Genomic DNA, 22765 nt, shown 5'->3' on the forward strand with positions numbered 1-22765 from the left:
CATTTCCTCTAGTCCTGTCACTAGTCACTTGGGACAAGAGACCAACACCCACCTCTCTGCAACCCCCTTTCAGGTAGTTGTAGAGAGCGATGAGGTCTCCCCTCAGCCTCCTCTTCTCCAGGCTAAACAACCCCAGTTCCCTCAGCCGCTCCTCATAAGACTTGTGCTCCAGACCCCTCACCAGCTTCGTCGCCCTTCTCTGGACACGCTCCAGCACCTCAATGTCCTTCTTGTAGTGAGGGGCCCAAAACTGAACACAGGATTCGAGGTGCGGCCTCACCAGTGCCAAGTACAGAGGTATGATCACCTCCCTGCTCCTGCTGGCCACACCATTTCTGATACATGCCAGGATGCCGTTGGCCTTCTTGGCCACTGGGGCACACTGCTGGCTTATATTCAGCCGGCTGTCAATCAACACCCGCAGGTCCTTTTCTGCGGGGGAGCTTTCCAGCCACTCGTCCCCAAGCCTGTAGCGTTGCCTGGGGTTGTTGTGGCCAAAGTGTAGAACCCGGCACTTGGCCTTATTGAATTTCATCCGGTTGGCCTCAGCCCATCGATCCAGCCTGTCCAGATCCCTCTGCAGAGCCTTCCGACCCTCGAGCAGATCAACACTCCCTCCCAACTTGGTGTCGTCTGCAAACTTGCTGAGGGAGCACTCTATCCCCTCATCCAGATCATCAATAAAGACATTAAACAAGACCGGTCCCAAAACGGAGCCCTGGGGGACTCCACTTGTGACCAGCCGCCAACTGGATTTCACCCCATTCACCACAACTCTCTGGGCTCGGCCATCCAGCCAGTTTTTTACCCAGCGAAGAGTGTACCTGTCTAAACCACGAGCCGCCAGCTTCTCTAGGAGAATACTGTGGGGAACAGTGTCAAAGGCTTTGCTGAAGTCCAGGTAGACAACATCAACAGCCTCTCCCTCATCCACTAGGCGGGTCACCTGGTCATAGAAGGAGATCAGGTTGGTCAAGCAGGACCTGCCTTTCATGAACCTGTGCTGGCTGGGCCTGATCCCTTGGTTATCCTGCACGTGTCCCGTGAGCGCCCTCAAGATGAGCCTCTCCATAACCTTCCCCGGCACTGAGGTCAGGCTGACAGGCCTGTAGTTCCCCGGATCCTCCTTCCGACCCTTCTTGTAGATGGGTGTCACGTTGGCAAGCCTCCAGTCATCCGGGACCTCCCCCGTTAACCAGGACTGTTGACAAATGATGGAGAGCGGCTTGGCAAGCTCCTCCGCCAGCTCCCTCAGCACCCTTGGGTGGATGCCATCAGGCCCCATAGACTTATGAGTGTCCAGGTGGCATAGCAGGTCTTCCTCCTGCTTCCTCCTGGATCATAGGGAGCCTATTTTGCTCTCCATCCCTGTCATCCAGCTCAGGGAGATGGATACCCTGAGGATACCTGGTGTGGCTGTTAAAGACTGAGGCAAAGAAGGCATTAAGTACCTCAGCCTTTTCCTCATCCTTTGTGACAATGTTCCCCGCCGCATCCAGTAGAGGATGGAGATCCTCCTTGGCTCTCTTTTTGTTGTTAATGTATTTATAGAAGCTTTTTTTGTTGTCTCTCACGACCGTGGCCAGGTTGAGCTCTAGCTGGGCTTTTGCCTTCCTAATTCCCTCTCTGCATGACCTAACGAGGTCCTTGTATTCTTCTTCACTTGCCTGCCCCTTCTTCCAGAGGTCATAAGTTCTCTTTTTTTCCCTGAGCCTCAGCAAAAGCTCCTTGTTCAGCCAGGCCGGTCGTCTTCCCCGCCAGCTCTTCTTACGGCACATGGGGACTGCCTGCTCCTGCGCCTTCAGGCGTCAACAAGCCCTTTTAAATTAAAAATTAGGAAGAGAACCCAGTCTCCTAAAATTTAGTTCGCCAAAAGCAAGAACAGCAGTCTACACCAGACGTGGAAACACAACAGTCATAGTCCATTACAGGCTGAATTATTTCACAAGCTATGTATCCTTCCCGTAAATTGTTTTAATTGACATTGGTTAACAACTGACTTAATTTACAACTGTACATGTAGCAAGAAAAGGTCCTACTTCAGTATTAACAAAATTGAAGTTAGACTTACTTTGAGCTCACAGTCATCCACAATCACTGGCTGTGTGAGAATTTCCTTTGATTTCTAAACTCCTATCACCTGTTCTTCTTCTACCCGAGAACGTCTCGCACGAGTCATATGGTGTGCCCACGAATCTGGCATGACAAAAATTTCTTAAGTCAGGATTTCTGTTTACCGGGAATACAGTATCAGTGAAGTGTCCTGTACCTGGAATACAGTCTCTCTCTGCAATGACAGAGACAGACCCATTACCATTTTTTCACTGAGAAATGCTTGACTTTTACTTTCTTTCTGGCAAAAGCCAGTGCTCCATAAAAAACAGAAATTCAGGCACACAGAAAAGCACTAGAGAAAAAGGCAGGGTAAAAACAGGAAAAAAAATATAGTCACGTTGCCATTACAGCACTGCACGGTAAAACTCCAAAGTAATTTAGGTTAGGAAACACATCCTGCATTGCAAACGTTAGGACAGAAGTCTTCTATTCCGCATGTGACTCTGGGTCCACATTGCTTGAAGTACAGCTTTTTAACTGAGGCTGCTCCTTAGTGGAACAATACTCATGCAAGAAAAGAAAGTCAATGACTGTTTTTCAATTAGGTACCATTTGGAAAAACAAACTTCAGAATCAAAAGAACAGCAGCTGCAGAAAAACATGAGTTTGGCTGCTATAACTAGAGGGGCAGCACCATTACGCAAGAAACACTGTGTGCTGATTTTAGGGAGGTGCAACAGAAATAGCAGAATGGACTTAAAGAAGGCTAAAACCTAATAAATAGTGTAATCCTCCTCAGGAAGAAAAAGGAGCTAAAGCATCTGCTTGACCTTTCACTTACCATTTGAATCTCCGTCTTCAGAACTTTCTGCTATTTGGCAATCTGGCATTTCACTGTCCTTTCTTAGGTCTGAATGTTCAGAAAGCATGACACTCTTCTTTTCAGAAGCAGATTTAGCCACAAGGAGAACCCTCTCTCTTTCATTTTCTGACCCAGATTTATTTTCATTCCCATTTTTCTGTCGTTCTTGAAGTACGCTTCCATTTTCTTCCATAGAAGAATCCTGTGTGGACTCAACTTCCGTGCAATCTGTGTTAGAGACAGGTTTTTCTGGAGACTCTTCCTCACTCTCTACTTCATTTTGGTCTTCTGGAACTCTGTTCTCTTTATTGAACTAAAATTTCCTCCTCTTTGCTGGGGTACTTGAAGACGCTTTGTTCTTTCTGCGTTTCCTTTTTGACATCTCTACAAAGAGATATCAGAAAAAGTAAGCCAAAACATTACCAAAACAGTTCTTCCTTCAAAATCCAGCATCCTCATCTTACTTGACTTACAAGGAAAATTATCAAAGGAGCTCAGGTAACATTGTCTGTCTCCCTACATATGTCTAGAGAAAGAGTTGCAAGTTAATGAGGTCAATTTGCTATTAGATTTTAAAAAGCCAGCTACAGAATTTCATTCACAAAACCATCAGCTTCAAGATTTTATGAGCAGAAAATTCTTACTTTAGATAGGAAGTATTACCACAAAGCAAAGTTAGTAGGTGAAGTTGCTTACTGTCTTACTACGTGAACTAATATAGAGGAACAGAAAAGCATTTGGAGACAAGCCCTTCTTCAAATCTGTTATAAAGCTGTAAACTTCAGAAGCTAAACACATGTTGGGCAGAGTTAAAGAGACAATTTTAAGGGAATATTTGCTGGAGAAAAATTTGCCTGTGAAGACTTACACCTCATACGCTTTCTGATTCAGTTAACCTTGCTTAAAACAAACTTAGCATTTTTGCCTTCCAGAAGAACCCACCGTTCTTTGTATTGACGGAATACTGCACAAAGCGTATGGGTGAAGCCAATGGCAAAATTCCTAGTCCTGTTATGGAGACCAGGAAAGTTCACACCATGTCATGCGTTTTAGCCGAAAGAGACCCAAGTCCCTTTGTTCCTTCATGTCCTTTTCGCAGGAAAAGTGAGGAAATAATTGTCTTTCCTTTACATATCTATTATTATTATTGCTCCCCTATTTTTCTCCCCTTTCCCCCTTCAATTGGAAGTCACAGTAAGAGGTGGCATAGATTTTAGCATTTGAGGGCAGGGAAGGGAAAAATACTGTTTCTCATAAGTAAAAGCTAGTTGAGTATTCAGAAACTGCCACGTACAACATTTTTGTCTTCAAGAGAGAGCAATTTAGGAGCCGTTAAATGTCAGTTGGGTCATCAAGTCCAGTGTCTTACAATGTAAACCATCCACTGTACTTGAACTTCATAACTATATCGAATGAATGACCTCTGGATTTATCTCACGTTTTGAAGCAAATTAAAAACATTGAACGCCTCTGGCACGAAGAACCAGGCATCACAGAAACCTGTTATGTCACAAAACCAGAGAAGGCATCAGTGACTTTAGCACCTTCTCCAAGAAAGTCTGAATAAAATGCAACTTGCCTTTAGAGCACGGTGTACTGGAATCTACAGGCGCTGCTGGCATCTTCATCTTTTCGTTACACTTTGGGTCTGTTTTCTCACACCCAGGAACATAGTTCTGCTTTGGCGTTACACGGTAGTAAGGCGGAGCATACTTTGAAGAGCTACAACCTTGCAATGAAGAACAGATAGCAAAGAATTGTGTCTTGCATTGTTGGTTACAAATACTGAGGCAAGTCTTAAAATCATTAGCGTCAAAAACCATACCTCTTTTCTTGCGAGATTCTTGAATTTCTTCACAGCGTTGTTCAAAATCTTCATCCATTTCCTCCCTCACGATGCCATATGCAGTATCTCTCAAAGCACAAGCTCTGTGCCGAATGAGACGATCTGAAATTTTACAGTCAGAACTGAGTATTTTCTACCAGCCGATGAAATCCTTTATTTTGATTACTTATCGAAAGAGTTTGCTCTTTTCACAGATAGGTTCTGAAGGGTTATCTCAGTGAATATTTTCAGCATAACAACATAAAAGTTAATCATTAAAACAAAAGCACTAGTCACTGATCAACACTTCTATCACAATTTCATGTCCAATAGTTTAATGCTACAACATTTACAACCTGGCAAGAAATGCTCTCTGTGGATGTTTAAAATTATCTAATCCCAAGTCTACTGTCCACAGATGACATTTATCAATTTATACATTTTTAATTTTTCCAAATTAGGGATAAAAACACATTCTCACCTCCAGGGTCTTTATCTGGGTTGTACTGTAAAGCATTGCTGCAGATTAGATCGATGTCTTTTAGAAAATCTCCTGCAGTTAGGTACTGGTGCAAGTCAATCTTCGAGAGAACTGCCGAAAGGTCCATGGGCTGTTTAATAACTGCGTCATAATCAGGTACCTACAAATGAAATATGCGTGTTCAGAGATTTAACACAGTATCTACCAAAATTAATGATTTTAATAGCGTAAAATAAAGGACTTCTTAAAAACCCCAAATATTTATGACACATCCAAAGATACGGAAATTAACCAGTTGTTAGTTGCTTGAAAATAGAAGGGCTATTTCAACTGGCTTTGAAGAGACAGACCAGAAGGGGGAAAAACAAGAAGCAGGGAGGTCTGTGGGGCAGAGAAGGGAGCAGACACCCAGAGTGGGATTCATTTCACTTCGCTTCAGAAAATCACAGCAAAGAAAGCTTTCTCAGTAGAGTCACCCGAGATTCTCTTTGCTGTTGGCGGGAAGAAAAAGGTGCAGGAATGCACCTTTGAAGTATCTGTCCTAGGCATCTACTTTCGCATGAGACAACTGGACCGAGAGGTGCTGATTTCTTTACTCAGACCATAAAAGGAGCCTAATGACTAGTATAGATGAGGACATCTAGGTTTGTTTAGGTTATTCACATCTCAGAAACGAGAAGTAAAGGGAAAGACAAGTCAGTGGATGTTTAGGGGAACAGGACTTTGCTGAAATGCAAAGCTCTATTAAAACGACAGCTGACTTTGAAGTATATGCCCCTGGCTTAGACTTATTCAATACATTAAATGAGGAAAAAAAAAAAGACAGAAGAAGCGTATGGGAGGAAGAAGAAACCACACAGCCCTTATGGTTGATCTTATACTGAGGAGCCCCAGACAAAACAGAGAACAGAATCTTAGAATTTATTTTAAAAGCTGCTGTTCTTACTCCTGTTCTCACAGAAACTACTGACAGTCAATTAAAGAGCTTTAGGCTTTATTAAGACAGTCCTATAGATACTGTTTATAATTATAAAGAAAGAGATCTCTCTGCTTTTCAGTGCTGTAACCTGCCTGCATGTCAAAGCCTTTTCATGAGTGAACTGTGTTGGCAGTTGGTCTAACTGGCAGTTGGTCTAGATGATCGTTATAGGTCCCTTCCAACTGAAATATTCTAAAGTCCTGAAGGCATTTCAGAAGGAACCCAGGGCTTTCAGTGAAACTCAAACAACAGACATTTGAGAGCCTCAAGGAGTCAGCAAAAGGAAAAGCAAACTTCCTGCTTCTTGAAAAATCAGAATAGTACGGTCCTAAAAACAAAGACAAACCTTCCTCTAAAGAGCACACAAACTCTGAGAAATAGAAACACGCAGAAATTATGAATACACGCAGATAAAATGGTATTACAGATCAACACTAATTTACCTCCTCTGGGTCGACAGGCTTTGTAAATGCTCTGAAACGTCTGTCACCGGCAAGTCTATGAGTCACATCCCTTAGGAAAATCCTAAGTTCACGCAATACATCCTCCTCCTGCTCCTCCAGCTGTCTTATTTCTTCCTCTGTCAGCTGTGGAGGCTTAGGCGGTGGTGCTACAGGCAGTACTTCCAATGTCTGCCAAGCTTAAAAGAATCAGAAACTTTTAGTCAATTTACGGTACTCAAATACAAGCATATGAAAAACTATTGATAGAAAATTACCACCAAAGCAAATGCTGTATAGCTGTTAACTTACAGTTAGCAAAGTTTTCTGTGTGGAATATCCTCACCTGTCTTAGTTTTTGATGCAGGACATTTAGCAGTTTGATTTACAATTAAGTCCTCAAAAAATGTTCTTCTTTCTTCCTCATTAGGCAACTGGATTTTGAACACTTCATCATCATTAATAAACAATTCTTTTATCTAAAGCATGAGGAGAAAAGATATTTCAGATGTAAGGTCACACAAATTCATGTTCTGTTCCAAAAAGATGAGTACCTTCCCAAATTAAACTGAATAATCACCTTGATAAGACAAACTGTGAAAAGGTACCTTCTTGGCCTTAACAGGCTGGATTTTCATAGGTTAGCATGGCAAATTAAAGTATCTTCTCTAAGGAACACCTCTAGAGTTAAAGCTCAATGAAGGGACCCTATGAGACACTGATAAAAAGTGGTGACATTCGCCACCTCCTAGACTGCTTATTTTGTATTTACCTGCCTTGCTGTCCTTTAGTTTGAATCTTTATGGCAGCTATAGAAGGAACAGGCAGGATTCAGGAGACAAGGGTGGGCTTTTTTGGTAAGGTGCTGTGGTGTTTTTTAAAATTAATTTAAATGAGGTGTCTAAAGCTGCACACTTCCAAGTTTTACTCCATTTTTCAATCTCTACTACCAGAAAGTATGGAAGGAATTTCAATACTTATTTTAGAAAGAATTTATTAACCGTAGAAAAACTTCTATAGAAAGTTAAGCCCTTTCAAAGCGTTTGATGATAAACACGTCTAGGCAACCCCCTCTCCCCCCCCCCCAGTAAATGAGACAAAATAATCAGAGCAGCATATTCACATTTTGAACACCTTCCTTTAATGCACGCTCTCAGATACCTAGAAAGCTAAGCATATACCCTTACTGAATTTTGTTAAGAAATACAACTAACAATAGATTTCCAAGTTACTTAAACAGAAGTTGGAACTTAGCTTTCTGATTTGTAAAGCTTTCACCGATATGAAGAAAGAAATTGAAATTTTTAATAAAGAATTGAAATTTGAAGTTACATTCCATCATTAAGAGTGTGACCATCGTACTTTCTCTGTAAAAATATCTTTCACTTTTCAGCAAAAATGTTTTCAGTAAAAGTATCTTTTTCCCATGTACATTTCAAGCACCGTATATTCTTGACTGAGTACATACCTAACAATCTTGAAGTCACTGGAATTATTGTCTGAAGTAAATGTTTATGTCTGCCTAATAAGCATGAGTGTGTGAGAAGGGGGAAAAGTTGGGTCAAAGTCAATCTCTTTACTCAGAAAACACTTTAGGCAAATGCTTTCAAGCATTCTTTTGTCTAAGCAAATTTTAAGAGACCTGGTTAGGGTGCCTGAGTAGTAACAGTGTGAATTTGCTTAAGAGTGCACAGTACTCCAATGCTTCAAGGATTTATAAATTAACAAAAAACTGAATAAAAAAAGTAAGGAAAGTATCAACAGAAATACCTCTTCTGGGAGATCTGCATGACACACATCAGATGTTGCAAGCAGCAAAACTGGAGCAAATGCTGGAATGTTCTGCAGTAGTGTTGTAAAAGTAGCTCTCAGTGTAGCTCCAGCAGCCTCCCACCACAAATGGATATGTGGAATATAAATGATACTTGGTGCTGTTCTTTGTGCTTCTCGCATCAACTGGTAAAATGAAAGCTTGGATAAGAAAACTAAACCACGTAGAACAGGCTAATAAATAACTACGTGTCAGTCAAACTATCTTATGAAATAGGAGTACATGCAGCCAGAACATCAAAACAATCCAACAAAAGAACAACTCCTTAACAATAAGGTAAAATTTTCACTTTACTCAAATATGGACATTGCTACGCAGACAGAAACTGACCTGAATCTCTGCCTGATTTCAAAACTACTTAGGTGTAAGGTAACGCCTAAAGAGCCTCACAACTCAGCTGGTGTGGTGGTGTGCCTGAGAAAACAAGACTAACCCTTGAGCAAGATGTATTAGCCTGGGTAAATCACTACACGACTCTGACTGCACCATTTTCAATTCAGAGCAGGCACATATCCAAGTCACTCTGAAGCACGGTTTGAACAAGCAAAGACCTATGTGAAAAGATGAGGGCTGACACTGTAAAAGAAGCCTGGTTACAATTCATAACGTCAAGTACATTTTATAAGAGGTGACCAGTCTGAATAGCTGCCTGAATAGCTAAATCGCTCACAGCCTCTCATTGTCAATCAGACCAGATTACGTGCTTTGGAAGACCACAAGCCATTGCCTACAGATGGAACCTCAATCACAGAAGAGGACGTGCATCTACCACCTGAGGGAAGCAGCAACAGTCCTTTCACATGACAAATTTCTCCGTGCACCCTTTCAGATTATCAATATTCAGGGAGTTCCTGTCACAAGATGGGAAGTGCACGTGGTATATCCGGGCAGTGACTAGACGTGCTAGTTACATGACCGCAGGTGCAACCATCACATAACACAAAAGGAATTGTTCCTCTTATGTGACAAATGAGTATCCGGTCATGTAACATGTCCATCCTTACTTGTAGAGCTCTCAAATGCTGCTACTAAAGGTGAAAATATTTCAATACAGTGATGCCAAACAACGAAACGGATTTCCTGCCTAAAAGTAAAAAGGAAAACAGCACTAAATCTGCTTATATTTAATTTATATTAGAAGAAAAACACACCGGTGTACAAACGTAAGCGTTCCATGAATTTTAACGCTTTTACTGCATATACTGCAGCAGTACAAGCTGTATATGTATATATAAGAAAAGAAACACTTCTTTTCCCCAAAAGCTTGATTGCCTTACAAATATAATGAAAATGAAGGCTACAAAAAGTGCATGACAGGCAGTCAGGCTGATGCAGAGCCATCTACTGGGAGCACAGATTCCTAAGCAGCAATGAAAACAACTTTCTGGATCCCACCGAGGTGGGGAGGACTTCTTGCTATAAAGAGGGGTTTATTAGCAGCACCTCCCAGCTTCCCGAGCTGCTAGCAACATCCTCACTTTCCATTCCTTTGGAATGAAAGATACGGCCACATGTGACATCCTCATTTGGTATCATTTGATCTAGCAGAAAAGTGGCTTTTCAGACAGAAGTAAACATAACAGCACATTCAAACCAGGCCACCTCCATTAACAATGAATTTTGCTTACGTTACTAGTTTATATACAGTTCATGAACCTATGAGATTAAAGAGGAAAAAAGGTACCTGTGCACATGTTTCTTCCGATGATGTGATGCTAACAAACAAAACAGATAGGTCTAGTGTATAGACTGGAAACTTTTCCAGGGCATGTATTACTGCAGGTGCCAAATGAGAAGCTTGCCCGTATCCTGGCTCTCCAACTAGTAAGAACCGTGGCCTGCAAGATGTTGGCTGGTAATAAGCATTTCTAGAACAGGAAGAAGAAAACAAGTTTAAAAATGAGGTGATGAATAGGCACACAGATAGATGATAAGGTTTTTTCCTAGACACCTGTCTGTCTGTTTTTTTTTCCTTTCGGTAAATACTCTCCATGTTCCAGCAAATAATAAGCTGGTCTGTGATCAGGAACACTACCAAAGCCCATTTTCTTTTTTAAAAACTTGTACCATACCTCCCCTAAGAAATCCTGCCAATCCCCAGCATGTCTGCTGTTCCTTTGGCTGGGTTAAGTAACGGCTCTTAAATCATACAGGGGGACTGTCCAGCTAAATACACACGTGACAACTCATCAGTAACCCGATATGGGGGAGAATAACAACTCTATCTCTCAGCACACGGCAATCTGGATCTCCTCACTGCCTGTAGACACTGATTTTGAGTAGGTCTTGAGTTTAAGTAACTGTGAGATCTCTACATCTGCCTAGTTGAGCTGAAATTTGGCCATAGTTACTGGAGATAATGGGAAGGAAGGAGTAGAACAACATTTCTAGAAAAAAATTAACGTGGGCACTGAAACACATTAGCTGTATCTGAAGAAGTACACAATTGGACTGGTTAAATTACAGCAGTACACTGAATATGTATTAAGATTTATATTTATTTTATTCAGTCATTCTAATGTTTCATCTTTGAATTGTGTATTAATTTCCTAGTAATCCTGCTTTACTAGCATGAAACACATTTGTGAAGAGCATTCGTTTTTTCCACCACAATACTGTTGTACCTTTACTGGCTGAAGTCAAAGATCTAGAGACCTAACCAAGCTCAGCAGGTCAGAAGATTTTCTGGACAGCACAGCAATAGAAAGTGAGAAAAATGACTGACCCACCAGTGACGACAATAATCTGTTTTTTCAACTGTTGGCTTATATGACTTCCACATTAAAATGTTAAAAACTTAACATAAACTTAGTCGGTTAAAGGTACAAAATGCAGACATTGTTTAAGTTTTTCTCACAGTGTTTTAACAAGCCATTTCTCAGTTCTGTTTCTGCTACATAATTGGCTACTGGTTTAACAATCCTGGAAATCAGAAGGGCAAAACATGTCTACACGAATCTGTAGGGGTTTTTAGCTGAAAGGACAGGCAGCACATTTCTTTGGTCTTGAGTCTTTCAAGGAATACCATGGATTAAATCAACACATTCTAACAGTCCGTGGACCACTTTGACTTAGGAGAAGAGGGCTGGGCCATTCAGTTTGATGGGTTATGGCAGTGTACTCCATTAGAACCTCAGTACCCAGCTGGATCTTCACGCATACTTCTTGCAAATATTGATCATCCCCCCCACACCCCTCCCCTCTACTTCTTCATCCACCACCCCTCACACCAAAACTGTTTACAGACACGGCCATCTTAATAATGCAAACATAAAGGGGACAAATATGTACCTGCTAAAATTGAGGAATTTTTCCTTTTGTCTACCAGGCATTTTAGGAGTTGGCTTATCTTCAAAGATTGATGGTGATTCCTCATCACTGTCAATCGCATAATTTCTTAAAATATGATTTAAACTGCCTGAAAGACAAGAGAGGTTTGTTAACTTTCCTGAATAGTCCATATCTTGCTCTCACATTAAGACAGCTTCTAAATCAGTGCTGGAGACCCCTTATATTGCATTTCTTCATTTGAGGGCACATGCAGAATGTTGTTTTCTGAAGAGTTTATCCTACCACAGATCTAAGGAGATTGCACAAGTCTCTACAAAGCTGTCCTACATCGCATGATTTGCATAAGGTATTATCTCTCTGTTGGTGAAAACAACAGGAGGTTTCTTCCTTAGAATAAAGATGATTAGGAACTTCTGTAGTTCCTAGACCCATGAAAAACCCAACAAGGCCACTTCTTTCTGGAGCAGGTTCCCCCACTGGATGTGGGGAAATTAAGTGAACGTGATGGCCACAGACTTCCCTTTGTCTAGGACTAGTGAGTCAGAATATACAGACCAACACATCTTCTAAATAAGGCTCCTCAAAGATCACCGAAGGAAGAGATAATGAAAGGCCGACAACGGAGACGGGATGCACTTACCAATCCCTTAGCCTCTCTGCTTTTATATTGTTGGTGGGTTTCTGCCTCTTCTACCAATGCAAACAATCTACCAGCTCTACTGGGAGTAATACGGGTAGGATATTCTCCAGGGATTAGGATAATAACTAACTATTCATGGATCTCCGTTAATCAGTAGTGCAGCGAGTAACAATATTTGTAACAATATTTAGCTTAAACCACTAAAATATATGTAACCACTTAAATATATGTAACCGCTTAAATATATGTAACAATATTTAGCTTAAACCACTTATACTTGTATTGTGGTTCTGACATTCTTCACAGGAATTAGAAGCATTCATGTAAAAATGCCCTCTCCCCCCATTTAAACATCTATTTTGAAAGAGGTGCCTCACACATTAAACCTTAAATCCATCTCTACAAATGATAAATACGATATTAGCTACTGTCAGAAACAGGGTGCTCTAGGAGAGACTGCATAGTTCTCTCCTATGTATTGCGAGTCATTCACAGCTCCCAGCCAGCACTTCAGTTTAGAATCCAGAACAAAAACGATGCACGATATTCCTGAAATAAAGGCGTGCATGTGCATATTATAAAATCCTACTGTCATTATGGCTGAGAGGTTTCTGTATGTTGATTGCACAAATCGGAAGTTTTTGCTTTGGCAGAATTTTAAAGAAGCGGGTACTGTTGTTATACCTTGCTGTTGGTCCTTCTTCAGAGCAAGCTCTGCGTGGGGAAATACTCTCTGCAAGGCTTGTAAAATTCTTGCTAGTGTGTTTTCAAGCAGTGGTTTTGAAATAGGTGATAGTGCTCGCCCAGGTGAAGCCACAGCCCTCCGTGAAGCTGGAACAGTCTTCTGCATAGCCATGACAAAATCCTTCGCTGTTATTTTAATAGAAGCAATATCTAACTGCAGTTTCTCACTGCTTTTGTATATTTGAGGATAGCGGCGGCGCAAAGCGCAGAGGGCAGCTTCAGCACATAAGCATTTGATATCAGCACCACAGTATCCTAATAAACAAAACAAGAATCAAACGTTATGTCAGTCTCAGGCAACAGAGAAGTCAAGGCCAAGGTTTCCAAAGTGCAACACTGAAAGACTTTGTATGCAGCTAAAAATTCACAGGCTAAGAGATAATCCAAAGCGTTACTGAACTGCAGAGAAGTTTTGTTATGTGGCTCACAGCCTGATACCCTGCGCTTATGAAGCGGCCTCCTAATCAGAACTTGACTCCTGAGGAAGATGCCCCAAAGCTATTTAATGTTCTGAGAGACAAGAAGAAAATTAAAAGAAAAGAAGCATCTAACTTTGTTTGCTCCCAAGGCGTGTCAGCTGCCTCCCTCTGCAGCAAGGCACAAGAGCTCGGGTGCTGCCTGGTACAAGCTCAGGTCCCTTAGGACTCAGTCACATGCAGTGACTGACTTTGTTTTCAAACTTACCAACACATTTTTCAGCTAGCTCTTCAAGAAACATGTCCAGTGGCTTAGGGGTCCAGTCTCGTGTGTGAATCTTGAAAATATCTTTTCTAGCCTGGAAACAAAATGGTTGCATTTTAGTTTGTCCTAAGTTTTCTCTTAAAAACAAAAAACAAAACACAAAACCCCCTCACACTAATAAAAATACTTTTCTTAGCTGCTAAACTTCAAAGTTATTTTGAAGTTCAGTTAATATGCTCTCTGCTTTTTCAAGGAGGAAATTTAATAATTCTAAATTTGTTACATTAAACTCTTTCTGGGGGCCTGCAGTGAAATAAAAGGCATGTATAGCTTCCATAAAAAGTAAGTTTTCCCAAGTATGACACCTCATGACCCTGTGGAAAAAGCTGTAGTAAAAAACTTAATCTGCAAACAGAGATTTTTTCATCAAAGACAGTTCTCTCCAATTCAGCAAAATTTCATGATGACAGGCTCATTAGTTCATCAAATTTGGTTTTCTGCCAGTTCATTCAAGGAAGACAGTCCTAGCACTACCTTTCAAATTGCTACAATTACTACAAAGAAGAACAATAATTATGACTCAAACTCCTGTCACTGATCCAGAAAATGTCAAATGTTGCCTATCTTCGTGTCTGATCTTAGCAAGACTTTCATTTAAGTATTTCCTGGTACACAGATTAATTATGGCAGGTTTCTAGGATTCTTCCACAGTAGGGAATCGTGTATTATATCTGTTTCATGGCACCTCCTCTCCTGTTCCTGAAAGCAGATAGAAACTGGAGGCAAATGTGTGTGTTAAATACACTGTTCAGTGCACTTCTGTTAGCCTTCAATCCAATAAGCATTTTATGCTTTTTCCAAAAAGTGCTACTAAAAGAAAAAGGAATATCAGTGGTAGCCAGAGAAAACCCACAAAAACAGGGTTCCAGTTTTGCACACTATCGTCCCCCCAGTATTTTTTGGTTGCTATATACCTATTTTTTCATTGCTTAGCTATTGCCATTGAACTAGAAGCTTCCCAAGCCCTGCACCTGTGCAGTGTACTTCACATCTTTGTCCAAGTCGCTGTTAACGAGTACCAGTAAGAATGTCAGATCCCCAAATACTTATCGGTAACTCCCAGGATACCCAGCCTGGGAACAGTCCAACACAGGTACGTCCACTATCCATTCATAAACCAAGAACTGAGAGCAAGAGCGCTTCAGGGTGAAAGTGCCTAATTGGATTAAATAAGTAAGCAAACGTGAACCACTTTGGGAATGAAAAATCTTAAGTTGCTCCAGCACCAGCTGTGATAAAAGTTGTTGTTAGCAAAAAGGAATTCTTGTGTGCACACCATTTCTTTCATTTTCCAGATGAGATAGCAGTAATTTATAGCTAATTCAGACATTGATCCTTACTTAAACATTTCAGTGACTAGCAGCATCCCCTCTTCTTGGCTAGTCACAGTGAAACCAAAATTAATTATAGAACTACCTACTTGTTGAAATCATCTTAGTCATATATATTCAGTACCAGATCTGCCCTCCACAGCACAACGCAGTCTCTCCAGACATCCCTCTTTTGTCCAAGTTGTACAACACTGATTTCGACTTCAACTGCTCCGTGATACTGCACTGTTATGTGATTTTGTTACAAAGACGGACTTTGCCACATTAGCATTAGGGTTGAGTTTAAGTTCTGACCTCTTTATTTGGCAGGCTGAAGAGGAACTCTCGATCAAACCGTCCGGGTCTTCGTAAAGCAGGATCTATAGAATCCAGTCTGTTGGTGGCTCCAATTACCACAATCTCTCCTCTGCTGTCTAACCCATCCATAAGTGCCAGAAGTGTTGATACAATAGAGCTAACAGAAAAATATAATTTTCATTCACTGGTTTAGTAAATTTTGTTACGTTTTACATGACCTTCTCCAGTGACCACTCAAAAAGGACAAGCTTTTATTGATGAGATGCTCCTTAGTGAAAGACTCGTTTTAAGACACAAAAAACCAGACAAGGTAACACAGGTCTTGTGCTGCTATCAAGCTTAGTGAATTGTTTTCAATTATTGTTTAAAAGCCATCTGAAGTTTAGTAGCATTGAATTACTAGTTTTCAGGACAAATGAATGTGTCACGTGAAGTGAAATAGGTTGTGGTCTTCTTTTCACAAAGATCAAGCAGCTTCTCTGTAGGTCCAAAAAATGTACTACCTATGAATTTCGTCTTGTTCACTGGACCGCACAGGAGCAAGGCCATCGATCTCATCAAAGAAAATAATTGAAGGTCGCATCTGGTAGGCCTAGAATGAAAACACAGGAATACCGACATAAGTAAACCAGCACAATTTTAAAGAGAAAATGCGTGAAAAACGTCATGGTTGGAAAGTCACTGGAACTAGATTTTTCCAACTAGCATCAGGGATCTCTACTAATTGAGCTAACGGAGTAAGTGGCACGAGTAACAGAAGACAGCAGCTATGTCAACCCACTGAGACTGGGTGACAGGAAACAAATCATACCAGTAGTTTTTACAGCTATTTGGCAACCACCGAGAACAGAGCCAGGACTTAATTCAATTACAGGTTCTGGAAGCAAGCTTCTGTTATGAATTTAAATGACCATGCTTTCAGCCTGCATCTGTTTCCCTCTGATCTAAAGCCACCGTCTCTTGCCTCTTGAAACCTTTTTTGTGGCTGTTTGATGTTTTTTTGAGGGGGTGTGTGTTGCTTTGCGAGGTTCTCTCATTTGTTTTATTAATCTTTCCCAATACATCTCAAGATTTCAAGCCCCTAAAAAACCCACTGAAAAAAGAAACACTGACAATCCCGTTTCAGTGGAAGGAACTGACAAAACCCAAAAAAGAGTGACTTCTTAAAAATATTGACCACAGAAAACTACAGTTACAACTCGGGCAGAACACGTGGCACGTTTCCACCTTACCTGATCAAATAATAACCGAAGCTGTCGTTCAGATTCCCCCGCCCATTTACTCAGGCAGTCGGCACCTTTTCTCATAAAAAAGGCTATTCTCCTGTCCCCTTGGCTACATTCATTAGCAAGTGCACGAGCAACCAGTGTCTTTCCAGTCCCTGGAGGGCCATAGAAGAGACAGCCTCTGCAATTAAAAATACCAAAGATTCACATAAGAAAAAAACATCATGGAAAAGTACCTATTACAACCCTCATCCCTACAACACACAACTCTTCTCTCTAGCTTACGCTTCACGTGTAAGAGAGCGGTAACAGCTGAAGCGTGAGACAAGTCAAACCAGATGGAAGGTTTGTGTTCCTACACAACTCAACAAGGCAGTAAACAAAATGAATAAAGAGGATAATGCAGATGTACAGAAGCTTGAGAAATGATCGTAGTGTCCCAGAACAACACCTCCAAAACTGCTGACAAACTAACAGGGGTGGTTACAGCACAGTGGAGCCAAACAAGAACAAACCTCAGCCCAGAATCTAAGACTGGGCTAACTTATGAATCACCAGTTCATTCTTCAATGATGCACGGCACATTCATTCTTGTTTTCACAAAAGGCAAGATTTGATAGTAAAGCATTTGATTCTCCCTTAAAAAGCTTTAAGTTAGTGGACTTGGTCTCCCATTGCTGATGATAAACGAGGAGGAAGCCTAAAGCTGGGATGGTATTCTGCATTTCCAGATAAATATAGCCATCAGCTAGAAAAGCCAATGCACTGCTGTTTCAAAAAGAATTTAAATGAATAAAGAAGCAAAACACAGATTTTGTTGTCGTTATTTGTAATACTTTTAAAGTTACTGAAAGCAAAGGATTAAAAGTCATATTTCAATATACCATGATTGAGTTTTGCTGACCAAGAATATGTAAAGCTAACAATTAATCTCTAATAATTTCATTTCATAGCTAAGTACAACAAACGCTGCAAGGTTCTCGTTGCAAGTCCTATCAATTGTAAAATTGATACTTGAGCACTTGAAAAAAAAGAGAGTCGGTGGGAGAGACAACTGGACTTCCAAGAAACAAATTACAGTTGACTACCAGTAGGTAATTCCTTCTTCCTGCTTATAAACTAATGAAGTTGACTTGTACGTAGAACTCAAAACAAAAACACTCCAACCCTGCCTTTTAAAGGCAAGACACTTTTAAAGTATATTCTCACCACACAGTAAATCTTTGAACCTACATATATCCTGGATTCTATCCCTTTTTAAGAAATTACTTTATACTACTGCTAAAAAACCCCATCAACACTCCTGAAAATTTTGAAGCATGGAAACTTATTGATACCTCAGTTGAATATTCTCATGAAAATGGGTGACCAGCAGGTCGAGGGAGGTGATTCTTCCCCTCTACTTCACTCTCATGAGACCCCACCTGGAGTACTGCATTCAGCTCTGGGGCCCCCCACGTAAGGACAGGGACCTGTTGGCGCAAGTCCAGAGGAGGGCCACAAAGATGATCAGAGGGCTGGAGCACCTCTCCTATGAAGACAGGCTGAGAGAGTTGGCGTTGTTCAGCCTGGAGAAGAGAAGGCTCCGGGGAGACCTTAGAGCAGCCTTCCAGTACCCGAAAGGGGCCTACAGGAAAGCTGGAGAGGGACTTTTTGCAAGGGCATGTAGTGACAGGACAAGGGGTAATGGCTTTAAAACTGAAGGAGGGTGGATTCAGATCAGATATAAGGAAGAAATTCTTCACCATGTGGGTGGTGAGGCACTGGAACAGGTTGCCCAGAGAAGCTGTGGACGCCCCAACCCTGGAAGCGTTCAAGGCCAGGCTGTATGGGGCTTTGAGCAACCTGGTCTAGTGGAAGGTGTCCCTGCCCATGGAAGATGGTTGGAACTGGATGATCTTTAAGGTCCCTTCCGACCCAAACCATTCTATGACTCTATGAAACAATGTCTGTTACCTTGGAGGTTGAATTTTGAATCTCTCAAAGACTTCTGGGTAAAGCAAAGGAAAAACGACCATCTCTTTTAAAGCTGAAATGTGGTCAGAAAGACCACCCACACCGTCAAACCGTACCTAAAGATAAATTCAAAAGAACACATTTTATATGTTAAAGAAAGCTGCAACCTTGATAAGGTTCCATCAGAAATTGTATGTCAGCACAAAGGAAATGCTGTGGGCAATTTTCAAACTGCTTGAGAGAAAACTGTAAACCAAGGTAGCTGTAGACAGCATGTTATTGAAAGCTTTCATAAACACTGGAAACATCTCACTGACACAATGAACTAAAAATACTTACTGAACAATCTGTTTGCATTGGATCAACGTCAGCCAGACTTGCTCCAATTTTCATTCGATCCTTGTGAATTCCCTTCAAATCATCTTTCCGAAAGTTTAGTGGAAGACACCTGATTTGAATTAAGGAGAAAGAGAAAAGCGCTTTCTAACTTACGATGCAGCTAGAAGGTTTTTGCTTTTATAATAATGGCAAGTGAACACAGAAAACCTTATAAATGAGCTTAAATTTCCTAAATAGTTAAACACTTGTTCAAATTGTTTTATATTTAATGTCTGTGAGTAAATAAAGGAAAAAGGTCACTGCAGGCATTAAACTGGGTTTATTTTAACAACTCTTAGCACTTACGAATATCCACACCAGTCAACACAGCACATAGATGAATGCAAGCTTCAAACAAGTTATTCCCTAGGTGGAGACTGTGAACTGACCTCGATTTGTGTGATGAAAGAACCCCCCAAAACACAGTGACATCTTTCAAAGATTTTTTGCTTCTACATTCAAAAAGTTACAGCCCAAGGGGATACTTATTTCAGTGCGGATTAACATTATAAAGGCTGCCCACCACTGCTGGTCCTTCCCAAGGACTTTGGGATGCGTGTGCCAGAAGACACACAGGTCTGAAAGACACTGGGCTGAAAACCTGTTTCTTAGATTGTTATCAAAATAGTTTTTCTAGACCAATTGTTAAGTAATAAAAGCTCCGTCATTTCCTCTATTTATAACATTTTCTGTGACGATGGTTTTCTTTCTGAATAAACTACTGTAAAGCTCAGGAGCAGTAGAGTTTTACATTAAAAAATTACATAAAAGTCTTCCTCCCCCCATTCCCACCTAGAAATCAAATTGCTTATTAAAAATCAATTCTAAAAATCCAATTCTAGAGAGTCCAGTTACAGTCGTCAGTACCAAGAGATACGATTAAATATTGCCACAATTTAGAAACTGTACAAGATGAAGAGGATAACAGTTCACGGTTAGACAGGTGCAAACTCCTCCCAAGTAGATTTCTCCCTCCCCTACGCTCCAACTTCATTAACCTTTTTGAATCTCCGTTACGGCTGCGCTTCCTACGCCTCTCAAAATGCTCTTCATCATCAGATGAGGAAGAGGATGTGGAATCTTTGTTGTGGACTGTGTGTCTCCGTCTGCAAACATTTAAACAAACAAGTGAAAAAAACTGAAGTCCAGACTAAGTGATATCAAAATTTACATGAATTGTATCTCAGAATTTACTTTGAGATCTATTAAGTTTCCAGATCACTGTACTCCTTATGAATCTGATTTCAAAGTACATTACATGATTTTCCTTGTGACAGCAAAATTCAATTTTTTTAGGAAGGGAAAATGTTTAACTCTTTTGCAAATAAATTTCATAAACAAATGACTCATTTTGTCCAATCTCTCTCTCTCACACACAAATAGAGTTTCACTTAACATTATGTACCCACTCTGTGAAACATAAACCTTTTTAACCGATTTAAAAATCTGGCTTCAGAAACCCTTCCTTCCATAACTGTCCGCTTTCAGGGATGCTAAGCAAAGTTCTCATATCTAGCAAGAGACAGCGTTCTCCATGCTTCAGCTGCTTACAGGACCCAAAACCCCTTTGTCATTACTATTGCCATTTATCATCTATAATTTCATTTAGTATTTTTCTTGTTTAATGATAGTTTCATACAGAAACATTAACTGATTCCAAAGAGAAACCAGAATCAGTATTTGAGTGATTAAAAAAAATTCCACTAAAACTTCCATACAGGCTCTCCCTCTAACTAAATTATCTTCAGTTTTAAGAAAATAATTGGTCTCCTTCAAGACTAAAGAGTCTAAAATTTTCAGAGTGAGATTCTGGCTTCAATTCCAGAACAAAAGAATTTCAGTTATACAATCTCAGCCACGACCTCCATAATCACCTCAGCAGTGACCACAAATACTGCATTTTAAAAAAAAATCTAACGACTAATAAAAAGTGTAGTCTCCCCCCCAATAGTTGTTTTCTTTATACCCTCAGACTACCACAGCAATAATCATACTACTAATCTGTAACTACCACCAATTCAAAACCCTTGCCCCTTGAAAGCATTATTCAGTAATGTGCCTGACAGCATTCTTGATAAATAAGAACTATCACTAACCATACACCAACCTGTTAGTTCTTTTGCAGCAAGAGCCTTGTGACTGAGCACTTCTAGATGAGTATCTCTGTCTGACAGGTGAAGACCGGCCCGAAGAATAGATCTTACGTTTCCTTGGTTCTGTTGAAAGCAAAGAATTTAGAATAACGTTACAAACAAGTTTAAGAGAAAGCAGGATAGGGAAAGAGGCAGAAAATGTGATGTGTTTCACCGATCTCTCATTTCAGGGGAAGTTTCAAGTGATTTGGGCGGGGGGGATTTATTTTTTTAAAATCAGCGCACAGTAGAAGTGGAAAAACACGCACCTACTTTTTAAGGAGGACTGAAAACCACAAGGGCAAGGTTATCAAGTCCGTTTAATTACCATTCTTTCAAGGATACATAGGTCATTTTTTACTGAAGATCAACAGGAAGCATGCCAAATGGCAAAGAAATATAATGTGCACAGGATACATACATTTAATAAAATTGAACTGCAGAATGAAGGTAATAAATTTAAATAGGAGTTGAGTGTGTGTATATATTTTCATTAAAAGAGTCACTCACTTATATGCAAGAAATCAGCTCTTAAGAGAAACTGTGCATATAACCTACTTTCCAGTGGAGCTTGATAGCGCTCAACAGTTTTCCTCTGTCGAAAGTCATAACGCTTTCGAGTGTCTTCGCTTTCTTCTGATGAAACTACTGTAAATCGACATAACGTTAAACTGTTTAAGTACTGTTGTAAATGATACTAAATTCCAAATGCACTGCACAGATGCCTATAGGTTTTACTATTACCTTCATGTTAATGACACAATAGATCTGAAAACCTGCAAAACTTTACGACCAATTTATGCAAGACACATTCCAGAAATTACAATACACAGAGGAACATACATATAGATATTGTTGTGTCCTCGCTGAAACTGCTGGGTGACGTCTCATCAGTCTTAGTAACAACAATACTGTCATCTTGCTTAGCCAAGATGCAGCTCCTATGAAAACCACTATTTCAGAGACTAATTTCTTGTTGTTTTGAGAACGCGTTTCACAGAAATGTTTTTAATACTCTACAGTGCTAAGACTAAGCATGGTAATCTAGCTCCCAAGTCCTAGCTCTGCCACAGATTACATGAGCAATAATGGGCAAGCCACAGGTGTGAACCTCCCCAATCGGAAAACAATGTCAAATGCATACAGTTTATGCCACTAGCTTCTGTAAAGTAACTTGAAGTTTCTTCATGAAAGACAGTATGAATGCAAAAACCAGAGTATAATTATCTAGCAGGTTCTTAATAATACCCTCTCACATTAAGAGCTGGACACCAGGTGAGGAATGTACATGCTCTGTTCACCTACCTGCTCACTAAAATTAAGTCAAATTTTATTCCTTGGAAAGCACTACCCGTTTTTTTCTTCCCCCCAAAAGGTCTCACTGCTTTCTGAATGCAAGATAAATTACACAAGATATATAGACAGCACATGGAAAACTGAAAAATTATTTTGGCACCACTACCATCCCAAGTCCTTGGTACTCCAACGCTCCTGTCACAAAGGCATGAATTTCTCTGCTTTTCTGCTCCTCTAGTCCTTCCCCTTGCTCCACTCAT

The 22765-nt window shown here is 40.5% G+C and overlaps 1 pseudogene; it reads right to left on the minus strand.

Moving 5' to 3' along the window:
* Positions 1-22765, minus strand: part of LOC132322103 (ATPase family AAA domain-containing protein 2-like) — a 33614-nt pseudogene that overhangs the window by 4525 nt on the left and 6324 nt on the right.

This window comes from Gavia stellata, chromosome 3 (assembly GCF_030936135.1).
Source record: "Gavia stellata isolate bGavSte3 chromosome 3, bGavSte3.hap2, whole genome shotgun sequence".
NCBI lineage: Eukaryota > Metazoa > Chordata > Aves > Gaviiformes > Gaviidae > Gavia > Gavia stellata.